At 41.1% G+C, this 15,835-nt stretch overlaps 1 pseudogene; it reads left to right on the top strand.

The window, feature by feature from the left end:
* The first annotated feature begins 5,401 nt into the window (after nt 1-5,401).
* LOC104018597 (olfactory receptor 6P1-like) lies at nt 5,402-12,361 on the top strand (annotated as a pseudogene).
* Nucleotides 12,362-15,835: the final 3,474 nt, after the last annotated feature.

Here is a 15,835-nt window from a genome sequence, read left to right as displayed (position 1 = left end):
GTTTCTGTGGAATGAAACTGGTTGCCAGTTGAACTTTGTACTGTTTATCACCATCTGCAGAATTCTGCAGTCTAGTCAGTTTTTCAGCCAATTTATAATTTACGTCTCCAAGATTTATCTTTCCTATGACAGGCTATGGTGAAACTTTTCTTAAAGTTAAGGTAAAAATAATGCACTGAGCTCAGCTCATTCAAGGAGCTAGTCATCCCATCACAGGCAGCTATCAGATTACTCAGGCATGCTTTGCCGTTTGGTAAATCCATGATGGCTGCTCACGGTTTTTTTGTCTTTCCTATGCCTCTGTATGCTTTCCAGGAGAATTTGCATTATAATCTCAATGTGCCAGTGGAGCTCTGTTCTGTCTTGAAATGTCTTTGTGGCTGTAGCCAGTGAAAGTATAGTGAAGATCTGGGAATGATGAAGTATAACTTGCACACAGAAGGTGAAACTTTATGCATATGCTTTTTACAGGGAGGTGAATTGGGTTAGATGTCTATTTTTCAGTCACTGAATTGGAAAAAGCATGATAGTTTGATAATGGAGGTTAGACTATATGTGCTTACAGGGAGTAGCTATGTAGAGGAAAACACTTATTGCATGTACCTACATTGCATGAGGGTGTAACCTAAGGACATAGTCAAGCTGAACGATTCCTGTGTCCAGATAATTTATAAAAACTTTAAAGAACACTGGTCCTAAAATTGAGTCCTGGGTAACCCTAGTGGTGATTGGCCACCAGCCTGATGTAACCCCATTTACTGTGACTCTTTGAGCCCAACCCATCAGCCAATTGCTCACCCAAGGTATTATGGACTTGCCTAGCTGTGCTGAACATTTTGTCCAGAAGGATACTGTGAGAGACAGTATCAAAAGCTTTGCTAAAATCCAAAACCAATCAACTGGCCTCCCTTGGCCAACTAGATGGGTGACCTTGTCATAAAAGGAAATTAAGTTGGTTAAGCAGGAATTTCCCCTCGTGAACCTGTGCTGGCTATGACCAATGACTGTTGTCGCTCAAGTGTTTTTCAATAACTCCCAGAATAACCTTCTCCATAATTTTACCATGCACTGAAGTGAGACTGACGGGCCTGTAATTACTAGGGTGTTTCTTCTTACCCTTCTTGAAAATTGAGACATTTGCCAGCTTCCAGTCAACTGTGACCTCTCCAGACTCCCAGGACCATTGAAAAATAATGGAGAGAGGTCCCACAGTAACATCAGCCAGCTCTTTCAGTACCCTGGGATGAATCCCATTGGGCCCCATAGACTTATGTGCATCCAGCTGGAGCAGCAAGTCTCAAACAAGTTCAGAGTCAGCTGGGAGTTTATCATCCTCACAGTCATGGTCTTCCAGCAGAAGGCTCTGGGGGTCCCAGGGCCCATTATTGGTGTTGAAGGCAGACGCGAAGGTGGCCTTAAACGTCTCTGTTTTGTCTACGTCCCTATTTGTGAGGTAATCAACCTCATCAAGTAATGGACCAATGTTATCTCTGATTCTCCTTTTGCTGTTAACACATTTTATAAAAGCCCTTTTTGTTGTCCTTCACAGTGCTGGCCAGCTTGAACTCTAATTGAGCTTTGGCTGCATGATTTTCTCCCTGTAGTGGTGAACAGCAACTCCGTAGTCCTCCTGTGTCACCTGTCCTTGCTTCCAATGTCCATACACTTTCCTTTTGCACCTAAGTTCTAGAAAATCCCTGCTCACCCAAGCCGGCCTTCTGCCCTGCTTGCTTGACTTCCCACGCTTTGGAATTGCCTACTCCTGCACTCTTAAGAGATGGCTCCTAAAAAGTGACCAGCATTCAAGGACACCAATACCTTAAAAAGCAGATTCCCAGGGGACCTTGCTAACTAGCTCCTTCAGCAGCCCAAAGTCTGCTCTCCCTATATCCAGGGTCGAAGTTTTGCTGGCAATTTTTCTCCTATTGCAACAATTTTAAACTCAACTACTTCATGGTCACTGTGACCAAGTCAGCCACAAATCACCACTTCACCCACAGTCCCGCTCTATTTACAAACAACAAATCTAGGAAAGCACCTTTCCTAGCCAGCTCTCTTAGTACCTGCACCAAGAAGTTATCTTCAGCATGCTTCAGGAATTTCCTGGACCTGTTTCTGTCTGCTGTATGATATTCCCAGTTGACGTCTGGGAAGTTAAAATCACCCATAAGGACAAGGGCAGTTGATCTAGAGATATTCCTTAATTCCTTGTTGAATAATTCATCGGTGTCATTGTCCTGGCTGGGTGGTCGATAGCAAACTCCCACAACAACATCAGCTTTATTTGCTTTCCCCTTCATCCTTACCAGAGGCTCTCAGCCATGTCATTGTCAACTTCAAGCACCATACAATCAAACCCGTCCCTTAAATACAGCACCACCCCCCTGCCTCGTCTGCCCTGCCTATCCCTCCCGAAGTGCCTGTAACTGTCCATCACGGCACACCAGTCACAGGACTCATCCCACCAGGTTTCACTTATCAACAGAATCATTACTGAGGGAGCTGGCAGAGGAGCTTGCCAAGCCACTCTCCATCATTTATCAGCAGTCCTGGTCAACCAGGGAGGTCCCAGGTGACTGGAAGTTAGCAAATATGATGGCCCTCTACAAGAAGGGTCGGAAGGAGGATCTGGGGAGCTACAGGCCTGTCATCCTGACCTTGGTGTCGGGGAAGGTCATGGAACAAATCATCTTGAGTGCCATTACGGAGCATGTGTGGGACAACCGGGGGATAAGGCTCAGCCAGCATGGGTTTATGAAAGGGAGATCCTGTTTCACTAACCTGGTCTCCTTCTATGACAAGGTGACCTGCTTAGTGGATGAGGGGAAGGCTGTGGATGTTGTCTACTTGGACTTTAGTAAGGCCTTTGACACTGTCTCCCACAGCATTCTCCTGGAGAAGCTGGCTGCTCACGGCTTGGATAAGTGCACTCTGCGCTCAGTTAAAAACTGGCTGGACGGCTGAGCCCAGAGAGTGGTGGTGAATGGAATCAAATCCAGTCGGCGGCTTGTCACGCATGGTGTTCCCCAGGGCTCAGTGTTGGGGCCAGTCCTGTTCAATATCTTCATTGATGATCTGGATGAGGGGATTGAGTGCACCCTCAGTAAGTTTGCAGATGGCACCAAGTTGGGTGGAAGTGTCAATCTGCTGGAGGGTAGGAAGGCCCTGCAGAGGGACCTGGACAGGCTGGATCGATGGCCAACTGTATGAGATTCAACAAGGCTCAGTGCTGGCTCCTGCGCTTTGGTCACAACAACGCCATGCAACGCTACAGGCTTGGGGAGGAGTTGCTGGAGAGCTGCCTGGCAGAAAAGGACGTGGGGATGTTGGTTGACAGCCGCCTGAACATGAGCCAGCAGTGTGCCCAGGTGGCCAAGAGGGCCAATGGCATCCTGGCTTGTATCAGGAATAGTGCGGCCAGCAGGACCAGGGAGGGGATAGTGCCCCTGTACTGGGCACTGGTGAGGCCGCACCTCAAGTACTGTGTTCAGTTTTGGGCCCCTCACTCCAAGAAGGGCATTGAGGTGCTGGAGCGTGTCCAGAGAAGGGCAATGAAGCTGGTGAAGGGTCTAGAGCACAAGTCTTATGAGGAGCGGCTGAGGGAGCTGGGGTTGTTTAGTCTGGAGAGTCTGAGTGAGGGGAGACCTTATTGCTCTCTACAACTACCTGAAAGGAGGTTGTAGCGAGGTGGGGGTCAGTCTCTTCTCCCTAGTAACAAGCGATAGGACGAGAGGAAATGGCCTCAAGCTGCGCCAGGGGAAGTTTAGGTTGGATATTAGGAAAAACTTCTTCACCGAAAGGGTATCCAGGCATTGGAATAGGCTGCCCAGGGAAGTGGTTGCGTCTCCATCCCTGGAGGTATTTCAAAGAAGGGTAGACATGGTGCTTAGGGACATGATTTAGTGGTGGACTTGGCAGTGATAGGTTAACGGTTGGACTCAATGATCTTAAGGGTCTTTTCCAACCTTAACAATTCTATGATTCTATGATTCTGTTGAGGCTGAGGGAGTAAATCCTGTGTTAGGAGTGCTAACAGAATGAGTACAGCTATAAGCGTATCTTTATTTGTGGTATCAGCTATCAGTGAAGTGGCATCAGATATCAATGATGGGAAGCTAGTTCCAGGCAAGCGTATCCTACATCTGTTCTTCTTGCATTATGGGGAGCAATGGGTTATATATAGCAGACTACTGCAGTCTCCCTTTCTACTGGGCATCAGTAATGCGGCTTCTCAGTGCTACATGTATCCCTTCTCTGCAAGTATCTTCTGTGAAGGCTATAATTTCCAGGGCATCCTTTCTCAGATTTGAGTAGCATTCAGGCGTACTATTATTTTAGGTGTTGTAGGCTATCTCACCTCGCTTCCATATACTATTTAAGAAGGAAATCCCATAAGTCCTGTACCACATCTTCCAGCGCTGTGCAGAGCTTTGAAATACATAAAGTATTTTAAATGCCATTAAGCTATTGGAGTATAATAATCACTCCCCCCAAGGCCCCTCTAAAAAACACAGATTTTGTCAGTAAGCATAATTTTTCCCATGGAAGTAATTACTTAATTATAATCCATCCTATTTTTCCAGATCAAAGAACCCTATAAACACTAGCCACCAGATCAATCCATCTGAGGTGAGAATACTATGAGGGTTGTAACGTACACAGAAGTCCATCAATGGAGCCCACACTGGAGTTGCTATTAGAATTTGAGATTGTTTGTTTCATGTCCTCTTTTAGTCTCTGGATCATATGTCAAATTTCTGATTGAAATCTTAAAAAGTGCAGACACTTCCTGGTGGGATTTGAAATTAAAAATGCAAACATACTGTGATCTGATCTCATTCCTTCTGGAGGAGGATAGGAATCACATGCATATTCATACAAAAATCTCATGAGTTTTTTAAAAAGCAGTATCTTCTCAGTATTACCATCATTGTTTACTAATGAAGCTTTTTACCTAGTATCTTTCCTTTTCACCAAATGGAATCAAAGAGTCTGCAGGCAACATCAAGCTGTTCAAGATTCAGCATGCCAGCTGGAGGTTAGTGCCTTCTCAGTGTGTATGTTGAACGGGGATTTTCAAGAGAACAGTTATGCACTAAATTGTCTTTGAAATCAACAGACTTTGGTCATTACATTTCTGTAACTTCCTGGGAAGAACCACACTCAGATGTTTCCGCTGCTAAAAGAGAATATGAGAAAGAAAATGACAAAGAAGCTACAAGATTTGTAAGCCCCCCTCAAAAGAACAAAATACCAGCTTAAATGCATAGACTTTTGCTCACTATACTTGGAAGGAAGTGATGAGAATAAGCCTACCCCTAACCTTTCATTGGGATCTTGCTGTCTCAGATGATACTAAGCATTTTGGAAATACAAATTATGCATTTTTTTCTGAGCCAGTATGAGGTAGGGCTTTGGTCACTAAAATGGAAGGACTTCTTGCATATTAGAATCCTGTCTCTTTAGACAGGATTCATCCATCTCAACTTCAGACATCTGAAATATATCTAAACTGAGCTACTCATGTTGAGATCCAGTATGAAATTTTTCTTTCATACATGCCTGTTAGTGAATGTCTCTTTTTCTTCAGTATAAGAACACAGGGTGCCTATCTCAGCTCTAGATAACAGAAATGCCTATGCCTATGCTAACTACTAATGCCAGGGTAGTTTTCCAGCTGCATGAAAAATCTTGTCCCTCACCTCCTTTCTTCTTGTCTCTGTCTTTCTTTATTTTTAAATGAGTGCAGTTAATTACATTGATCAAGATTACTTGGAGGATATATAATTGACATTGGGTATAGATTTATTATATGTTATACATATACATAATACATTTTATATATAATAGAATATAATAGATATCATATATCATATTGTTTCTATAATATATTTTTATATCTTCATATTATTTATAATCATTTACGTATAACTAATCTCCAGATTTATTCCACTGTAATCCACTGTACAGCACATGAGTCTAGTAGGGATATTTCTCCTATCTTTAGACATCTATATGTCACTGAAGATTTCCATCACACTCAATGGAGAGAAATAAATGCTTCTAGAATGTGATTCATCTTATGTCCTGGTTTCAGCTGGGATAGAGTTAATTTTCTTCCTAGTAGCTGCTATAGTGCTGTGTTTTGGATTTAGGATGAGAATAATGTTGATAACACACTGATGTTTCAGTTGTTGCTATGTAGTGCTAAGCTGTTGCTAAGTAGTGCTTACGTTGGTCAAGGACTTTTCAGCTTCCCATGCTCTGCCAGGTGCACAAGAAGCTGGGAGGGAGCACAGGCAGGACAGCTGACCCAGACTGGCCAAAGGGCTATTCCATACCGTATGATGTCATGCTCAGTATATAGAGCTGGGGGAAGAAGGAAGGGGGGGACGTTCAGCAATGGCGTTTGTCTTCCCCAGTAACAATTACGCGTGATGGAGCCCTGCTTTTCTGGAGATGGCTGAACACCTGCCTGCTGATGGGAAGTAGTGAATGAATTCCTTGTTTTGCTTTGTTTGCTTGTGCAGCTTTTGCTTTACCTATTTAACTGCTCTATTTTTATTTTACTTCAATTATTAAACTGTTCTTATCTCAACCCATGAGTTTTCTCCCTTTTACCCTTCCGATTCTCTCCCCCGTCCCACCGGGGGAGGGGAGTGAGCGAGCAGCTGTGTGGTGCTTAGTTGCTAGCTGGGGTTAAACCATGACATCTTGTCATATGACCAATAATTAAAATAAATAAGATGAATCATGTTTTATAAGTGCCTGTTTCTCACTTTTATAAGGACAACCCACTTTTACTAAGTCACATGCACGTTACCTACACCGCAAATGTTTAAAAAGATATCATTTGGGGGGGGGAAGGTTGTTCATTTGTTTTCTAAATTTACTCTCACCTCCCATATAGCTGTTATCTCCACATAAATTTTGAGAAAATCTAGACAATTAGTTTAGACCTAGACACTTAGATGAACATGGGTAGGGTCATCCAGGGAGTTGAATGACAATGCTTATATATATTCCACTAACTACTGTAACCTTAGATTCATCTATTGCTTCCCCTGCTGGCATTAATTTATTGGATTTTTATGACATTGATGAAATATAACTACAAGACTTCCCTCAGGATGTTACAGTAATGGAGACCCTTTCATGTTTTTCTTTTTGTTTTTTTTTGTTAATTCTTGTCCCTCTGGTATTTAAAGCAATCTATTTTGCCTGCCCCTTCAGTCTTTGCTATCAGAACACAAAGGGTCTCATTTTACAGAACAGGTAAGTTTTTGAATCTCCAGGTCCATATTTCTGAGTGCTCAGGCCTTCCCTGGACTATCATTATACACGCAGATGAAAACAGAATGTCATTGATTGACACAAGATTTTTTGCAAACACAGTCCAGCAAGGAAGTTGACTTGACTCTCTAATTGTTTTGATAGTCAAGCTGTTTCTTTCTTTGTATCTCATTTGCAGCCTGGAAAACAGGTATAACGGGTGAACTGTAATGGAGGTCTTTGGTTTGAACGAAGAGGAGAACAACTTAAGTGAATTAGCTGGTAACCACTAATTCATGTGCCTATAGGTGAAGGTGAGCAAAAGAAATAATGAAAATGAAACATTATGGTTATCAGATGAAGAAAATACCATAGGATTGGAGCAGCTGGGTAGAAAGAAGCAAGAGAATATGCGTTCAGGTGGAAAGGGCAGGGAAAGAGAACCTGTATCAATAGAATCATAGGATCAGAGAATGCTTTGGGATGGAAGGTACCTCTAAAGGTCATCTAGTCCATCCCCCCTGCAATTGGCAGGGACATCTTCATCTAGACCAGGTTGCTCAGAGCCCCATCCAGCCTGTTCTTGAATGTTTCCAAGGATGGGGCATCTATCACCTCTCTGGGCAACCTGTTCCAGTGTTTCACCACCCTCATTGTAAAAAATTTTTGCCTTGTGTTTAGTCTGAATCTACCCTCTTTTAGTTTAAAACCCTTACCCCTTGTCCTGTTGACGCAGACCTTGCTAACAAGACTATCTCCATCTTCCTTGTAGGCCCCATTTAAGTATTGAAAGACTGCAATAATGTTTCCCCGCAGCCTTCTCTTCTCCAGGCTGAACAACCCCAGGTCTTTCAGGCTTTCCTCATAGCAGAGGTGTTCCATCCCCCTGATTGTTTTTGTGGCCCTCCTCTGGACCCGCACCAACAGGTCCGTGTTCTTCCTGTGCTGACAACTCCAGAGCTAGATGCAGTACTCTAGGTGGGGTCTCACCAGAGCAGAGTAGAGGGGCAGAATCACCTCCCTCAACCTGCTGGCCACGATGCTTTTGATGCAGCCAAGGATACGGTTGGTTTTCTGGGCTGCAAGAGCACATTGCCAGCTCATGTCCAGTCTCTCAGTACCTCCAAGTCCTTCTCCACAGGGCTGCTTTCAATCCCTTCATCCCGCAGCCTATACTGATACTGCGGGTTGCCCCGAACCAGGTGCAGGAGCCTGCACATGGCCTTGTTGAACCTCATGAGGTTCACACAGGCCCACTTCTCAAGCTTGTCCAGGTCTGTCTGGATGGCATCCCATCCCTCAGGTGTGTCGACTGCACCACTCAGCTTGGCGTCATCTGCAAACTTGCTGAGGGTGCACTCGATCCCGCCGTCTATGTCATTGATGAAGATATTAAACAGTACTGGTACCCACTACGGACCCCTGAGGGACACCACTCATCACTGATCTCCATCTGGACATCGAGCCATGCGACCATCCAGCCAGTTTGCTATCCATCGAACAGTCCGCCCATCAAATCCATACCCTTCCAATTTAAAGAGAAGGATATTGTGGAGGACCGTGTCAAAGGCCTTACAGAAGTCCAGATAGATGACAACCGTAGCTCTTCCCTCATCCACTAATGCAGCCACTCCATCATAGAAGGCCACTAAGTTGATCAGGCAAGACTTGCCCTTGGTGAAGCCATGCTGGCTGTCTTGAATCACCTCCCTGTCCTCCATGTGCTTTAGCGTAGCTTCTCGGAGGCTCTGTTCCATGATCTTCCCAGGCACAGAGGTGAGGCTGACAGGTCGGTAGTTCCCAGGGTCCTCCTTTTTACTTTTTTAAAAATGGCTGCAAAAAATGGCCATTTTTCCAATCACCAGGGACTTCACCTGACTGCCATGACTTTTCAAATATCATGGAGAGTGGCGTGGCAACTACATCAGCCAATTTCCTCAGGACTCTCGGATGCATCTCATCGGGACCCATAGACTTACGTATGTTCAGGTTTCTCAGGTGGTTGCGAACCTGATCTTCACTTAAATTGGGAGGACCTTTGCCACCCTGATCCCCGTCAAATGGCACATTGACTCGTGAGATGTGAGAAGAGAGGTTGCCAGTGAAGACTGAGGCAAAAAAGTTGTTGAGTACCTCAGCCTTCTCCTCATGTATTGTTACCAGCTCGCTACTTTTGCTCATCAGAGGGGGTACTCTTTCTTTAACCTTCCTTTTCTGGTTGATGTACCTGTAGAAGCCACAGCATAGCAACAGGAATTGAATGATTTACCTCATTTACTCCAATTATCTAGTTATTTGATTTATATTAGGTATACAAAGGCTTCAACTATAGTCAAAAAAGGAAAGCAGGGATGTTAGCATCATATTCATCCTTGTCTTAGACTGCCATCTTATGACATAAGATTCCTCTCACTCAGTTTTAGCCATTTAAAATTAGTTGTTTCACCCTAAGCCACTAGTAATCAGAGGATACAAATAGCCAAATATGAAGGATGGCTCCTTTCTTAAGCAAGATGGTTTAGATGGTTTGGGGAACACATCTTCTGGAGAATTCCACAAATGAAATTTCTGATTTGATACATAGCAGAATAGTTGTGTGAAGGATCTTTCATATGTCTTGATCTTTATTTTTCCCTAAATTTAGTATATTAAATGATATGGTATTAGATACTATATCTACAGTTAAGATCAGTCATTATTGAAATTAACACGTGGCTAGAGCCATGAAATGAGCTCAGATTTCCTTTGTGTGATTCATCTACCTAATTTTAGGGACAGGACTCAGTTGCATAGTCATCTAGTGTCATCTTAACTCTGAGAGAGAGCTCCAGCTCCAGTTGAAGAAATGTACAGTGATATCTGCCAGCCCTATGAAAATATTTTGAAACAGAGACATATAAGACACTAGAAAGAAACATTTATACAACTAAATCTTGCACTAGATGTTAGCAAATGTATCTGTCATCATCACAACTACAAGTCTAAATTTTCATTAGAGTCAGTGGAGATGAAATCAATAATCAATTAAGTTTAAAGAATGATTAATCTGAACAAATGTAGTAGATAATTTAGTTGCTTGGAAATAGGAATTTCGTGTCATTTGAGATGCAGTAGATCATCCAGATGCACTCCACAAGGGTATAGGCATCCTCTAGGTTGTGTAACAAATCTTCCAGTTTCATGTGGAAGCCCTAGGTATTATCAGGAAACCCAAACAGTACCAGTTTGGGAAACTGAAATGAGTCCAGGATAGACATCTTCTTTTTGATGAGACAAATGACTCTATAGACTCCACTGATGGCACTGACCAGGCTTCAGCTGACTATAACAGGCACTGAGACTACTACATGTTCACCTCTACTGTAGATACCTAGAATGGTACTCAAGTGACTAGTGTAGCTTTGGATGATCTTGGGTAATTTGTTGACCTACAGCTGTCAAGCTAGGAAGATATGTGTCTTCTAAAGGTCTTGTATTATATGGCAGTCTCACACAGATGTCTCGTATCAACTTGGGTGCCTTGGGCTCCAGGCATTAAATTTTAAGTATTTAAATGCTCTACTAAAATTAAACGTGATGAATTCTCACTGTCTTAGTCTGAACTACTGATTCTAGGTTCGCTTTGTGGCTGGTGCAGATAAATAGTTATTTCCAGGACATATTCCATCTCATACTAAAGTATTTACATATTATAGACGAGACAGAACAGAACAGAACAGAAGAATCACATTTTGGTGGTGCCTCTCCCTGTCTACTTGAGTGCAAAGGGAATCTAAATGATTTTCTGAGATGTAGACCTCTATATTGTGGATGCCTAAAGTTAGATGAACCGAATCCAAAGCCAGGTCTCCTCAATATTCAGGATATTGTTAAAACTACCCTCTTGGTACATAATGCAAATTGCTCTAATATTTGCTTAATTCCTTTTGTGAGAATAAACTGAAAGTTCTTGTGTCAGTTTTGCATATCTACTCTAATACCATTACTTATAATAAATAATGATATAATATAATGTAATTGTAACAGAATAATATACTGATAATATTTTTTTTTAACAATAGAAATTAAAAAATAAAATTCAAGTGCTCAAGAATTTGTCCTCCAGGGATTCTCCACTGTTCTCAGAGAACTGCAAGTCCTACTTGTCATCACCTTCATCACTGTCTATGTATTCACACTAGCAGAGAATATGGTCATCATTATAACAATCCATATTAGCTACTGCCTCTATACCCCTATGTATTTCTTAAGCAACCTCTCTTTTCTGGAGATGTGGTATATTACAGTTATTGTGCCTAAAATGCTTAGCAGCTTATTGACAGGATGCAAGATCAGCTCTTTTGCAGGGTGCACGTCCCAGATTTTCATTGCCTTGGCCTGCACTGAGTGTCTGCTTCTGGCTGTAAAGGCTTATGACTGCTTTGTGGCTATTTGCAGCCCCTACTCTATCCAACCATCATGACTTATGAGCTCTGCTTTCTTTTAGTTGCTGGTTCTTGGATGGGAGGTTTTACCATTTCCATACTCAAGGTAGTCTCAACACACGAATTTCTGTGACTCAGTCACCAACCATTTCTTCTGTGATATATCACCCCTGTTCAACCTTGCCTGCGAGGATATGTCAATGGCAGAGACAGTGGATTTCATTCTGGCATTGATTATAATTTCTTGTACCATTGCTTGTGCTGGTAGCCTCTTACTTCTGCATAGCAGCTACTATAATGAGGATCCCTACAGCTCAGGGTAGGTGGAAAGCTATCTCAACCTGCGCTTCTCACCTGGTAGATGTTATCTTCTACCTTTTTACTCTGTTTACCTATGCCCAGCCTAAGGCTATGGGTGCCTTTGACTCCAACAAGATGGTATCAGTTCTATATACAGTTTAGTACCTTTCTGCAACCCTGTCATTTACTACCTGAGGAGCCAAGATGTCAAAGAACTACTAAGAAAAATAATAAATGGCAGAAATGTATTTAACAATAGGAATCCTGTGTCCTTAATAGAAAGGATTCATAAACCAGATGTTAATGGCACTCACAGGAGCCTTTCAGATTACCTTAGTATTGGATGCGCAGCATATAAAGTCTAAGTTTAAGGTAATTATTGAGGCTCCTTCTCCAATCAAATCTTCATGGTGGTTTCACGGTCTCCAAAGATAGGTGTGTAGAATAGATGGGGTAAATTCTCCTCAGAAATATATTTTTCTCCACATTTACTGATACAGAGGACTTGATAGTCAGGATAACTAAGGTACCTAATCATAAGCATCCGTGCTATTTTTAGATACTATAAAGTACATTGCCTGGCTTTTGTCTGCCACCATAAAAGGATGTGGGTCTCTGGTAAATCCTTCTTATATATGCTAGCCCTGTGCAGATATTTTAGATAACCTACAGCATCTGAAATGGCAGAGAATATAATTCGTTAGCTAGCTGAATTTCTCCCCTAAGTTTTATCACCTGAGACAAAATGAGTTAGCAGGTGAAAATATTCCTATTACATAACTTCTCCTTATTTCCTCTATGAGACATACTGTTTTAACTATTTTATACAGTCGTTCCCTGGGGCTGTTTTTTTCTGTTCATTGTCTATACTGGGATGCTAGGATGATTACACTCCTAATTCCCAATTATGAGATTACATGAAGTGGAATAACCTGGAGCCACTCTCTTTTGGGCTAGAAAATTGAGGTTTATCTTTGCTGTATTTATGCATCCAGAACTGAAATGTCTATAGCTAATAAATATATGGGTCTAGACTGTCTTTGAAGCAATTGACAGCAAATGAGAGCCCCCAAGGCTACAGATTTGAAAATGGAGCATTTGCCAGATGGAGCATACTGTGGAAGTGTTAATTTCTCTCTATCGAATGTTAAAGGAGGCTAGACTACTTGATTTCAAATAGATACCTATACTGTGCAATTTTATTTATGATAAATCCAGGCTATAGATGGGATTTATCTTACCTTGCTTCAGATGTCTAAAATTACCCAAGTCTAGACACTCTGAAACATTATTGAAGAAAAATAGGCAGCTCCCATGTGTGATTTACTCCATCCTTCAACAGGTATTTAAGATAAATTAGATGAATTTACCTTTGAACACTTTTGTCTCTCCCTTTTACCACACAGGAAACACAGCTGACCAGTTCAGACAACTACCTTTTAGATATCTAAATGGAGGTGAAATGAATTCCACTTTATTTGACCCTGTTTTATACAAATATAATATATACCCCCCAGTAAGCTTGGAAATCTCAAATTCCTCTCATAAATATCTATTATAATAGAGTAAAAATCATCTGGAAGTAGTGAACAATGTCAGTCTCTGTACTAGGTTGAATGGTTCTCATTATTTGTTTTCAGGGGAGGGAAGGTCCCTCTGCTCCATTTCAGTCCACTCCACCCAGTAGAAAAAAATCATGAACCATCTTAAAACTTTTTTTTTTTTTTTTTTTTGCAGAAGACCAGTTTATTTTCACTTTAATCTTCTTTGTTGACTCAGTTTTCACAGCTGTTTGACAACTCCTGCTTATTTGGATTACTCTTTCCAATGATAAAATAGTTAGCAATTTTTCCACTGTGCCTTAAACTTCAATTAAGTTCATGGGACAAGCAGTTAATACTAAACAGTAGAGTAGAGTATGCGGCAGCACCAAACAACTTCTACTACAAAATGTGTACTGTAAATTAAATATGAATCTCCATTTATTTTTCCAAATTTCTTAAATAAATATGAGAATATAGTCAAATATTAACAATGTAGATTTTTTCTCTATTTTGAAAATCATAGAATAGCATGAATACATGTATATAGAAAGCATTGAAAAAACTAATATCCTGATCACATGTACTCAGATAAAGTAACAACAACAACAACAAAGGATGTGAGTCATCAGAATATTTTTAGATGGAGGAAAAGTTCCTCACAGACAGAGCTGTCTAAGTCTAAGCTATTCATCTGGGCTGTCTCTGGAGTGCTTGTGGGAGAAAAACTCTCTTCTGTAATGATACATGTTATTCTAACAGAAGTATTTAAGTATTACTATACATTATCAATAACTTAAACACCACTTCATTCCTACATTGTGATTCCCAACTGTGATCCCAAGTCACTGCATGTATGTTTATTCGTATCTGGACAATCTTTTGGAGTGATCTAAACATTTCCAGATCTAGGGATTATGTATTTAAAAGTGCCCTCCTTTTAGGCAATGTAAATGAAAATGTGCTGGTTTGGTTTCCATTAAACTAGACTAAATTCCAGCCCTATTCCAGCAGACCTGATACCCTCAAATATCCCTACATGCAATGCATGCTATTCACATCATGCTGTAAGAAACAATATCCTGGTTGGATGAAACACAATTCTGTAATTATTTCAGGCAACTTGAGGTGGGAGAAAAGAAAGGTAATAATAAGGAAGGACTTTTTCTGAAATCCTTGGGGCATCAGAGAGTTTTAAAAGGAGATCTAGATAAAATGCTATGCACAATTTTCCTGGACATTTCATTCTAAGGGGGATTAGTCTTGAGCAAAATGAATGTAAATCCCTCTACACTCCTTGGCCTGTTTTTTGGGAATCAATCCCTTTAGAAGTGTAGAAGTAGCTAAAATTGAGCAGAATGAATGACCTATGAAGATGTTAATATCTCATTGCTGACATGTAAGATCAGTGACTAAATTCTTAACTAGGCAGCTCAGCTAAGCTTCTGAAATCTGTAGTCAGGGTTGGGATTCATCTCATCCAGCACTAACAGTACCTAACATTTATCTCCATTTGAGCTAATTGTACAACATTGTTTTGTAATGGGTCGATCCTTTCCAGACCACAAGTCAAGTAATTTGTGTCTTAACTGTTTTCTTTGGGATAAGATAAATCCCACCCAATGCTTATTTCTCTCCACTGTTTAAGACAACTAGCTTATACAGATACAATCTTATGACAGGTCTTTAGATGTGGGATAATGAATATTTTCCTTGTCATACCTGCAGTCTCAAGAAAGACAAATCCTACCAATGGCGTGTGAAGCCCCAAATCCCTTTTTCTCTGCTGAGTAAGAGAGACCTTTTTGTTATATGCCTTACATTGATTAGAAGAGAAGCCTTTGAGAAGACCTGTTTAATGAGCAGTTGTACACCTTGTTCAGCAATTTCATCAGTTTTAGTCACAAAGGTTTGAAAAAATAATTCATCAAAATCAGAAATGTTGCTTATTTGCTTAATCTAGTTCTGGCTACTGGAAGATTACCAGATGTTCTGTTTTCAGGATTGAGGTATTTTTTTTAAGCTCCATGACATATACTATTGCTAGGCTAGGGAAGAGAGAAGAAATAATTTGTTTCTTTGATTGGTCCCTTTGGAAGAACAAACCAAATGCACAGATGAAGTCTTCAGGAAAGTGAAGAAATAATAAACAGATGTTGCAGCACAGTCTCTCTGAACTTCAAACAGTCCATTCAACTTCGGTGCAAGGACTCAAATTTGTAAGTGAAATAGAAGTCTTTACTAATCTAGTATTTCTTATCACAAATATTAATAACACTTTCTTTAAGTCTGCTGAGT

The sequence above is a fragment of the Nipponia nippon genome, unplaced genomic scaffold (assembly GCF_047370975.1).
Source record: "Nipponia nippon isolate SJK-2023a ecotype South Korea unplaced genomic scaffold, ASM4737097v1 scaffold_53, whole genome shotgun sequence".
Classification (NCBI taxonomy): domain Eukaryota; kingdom Metazoa; phylum Chordata; class Aves; order Pelecaniformes; family Threskiornithidae; genus Nipponia; species Nipponia nippon.
This window is presented reverse-complemented; position numbering and strand designations above follow the sequence as displayed.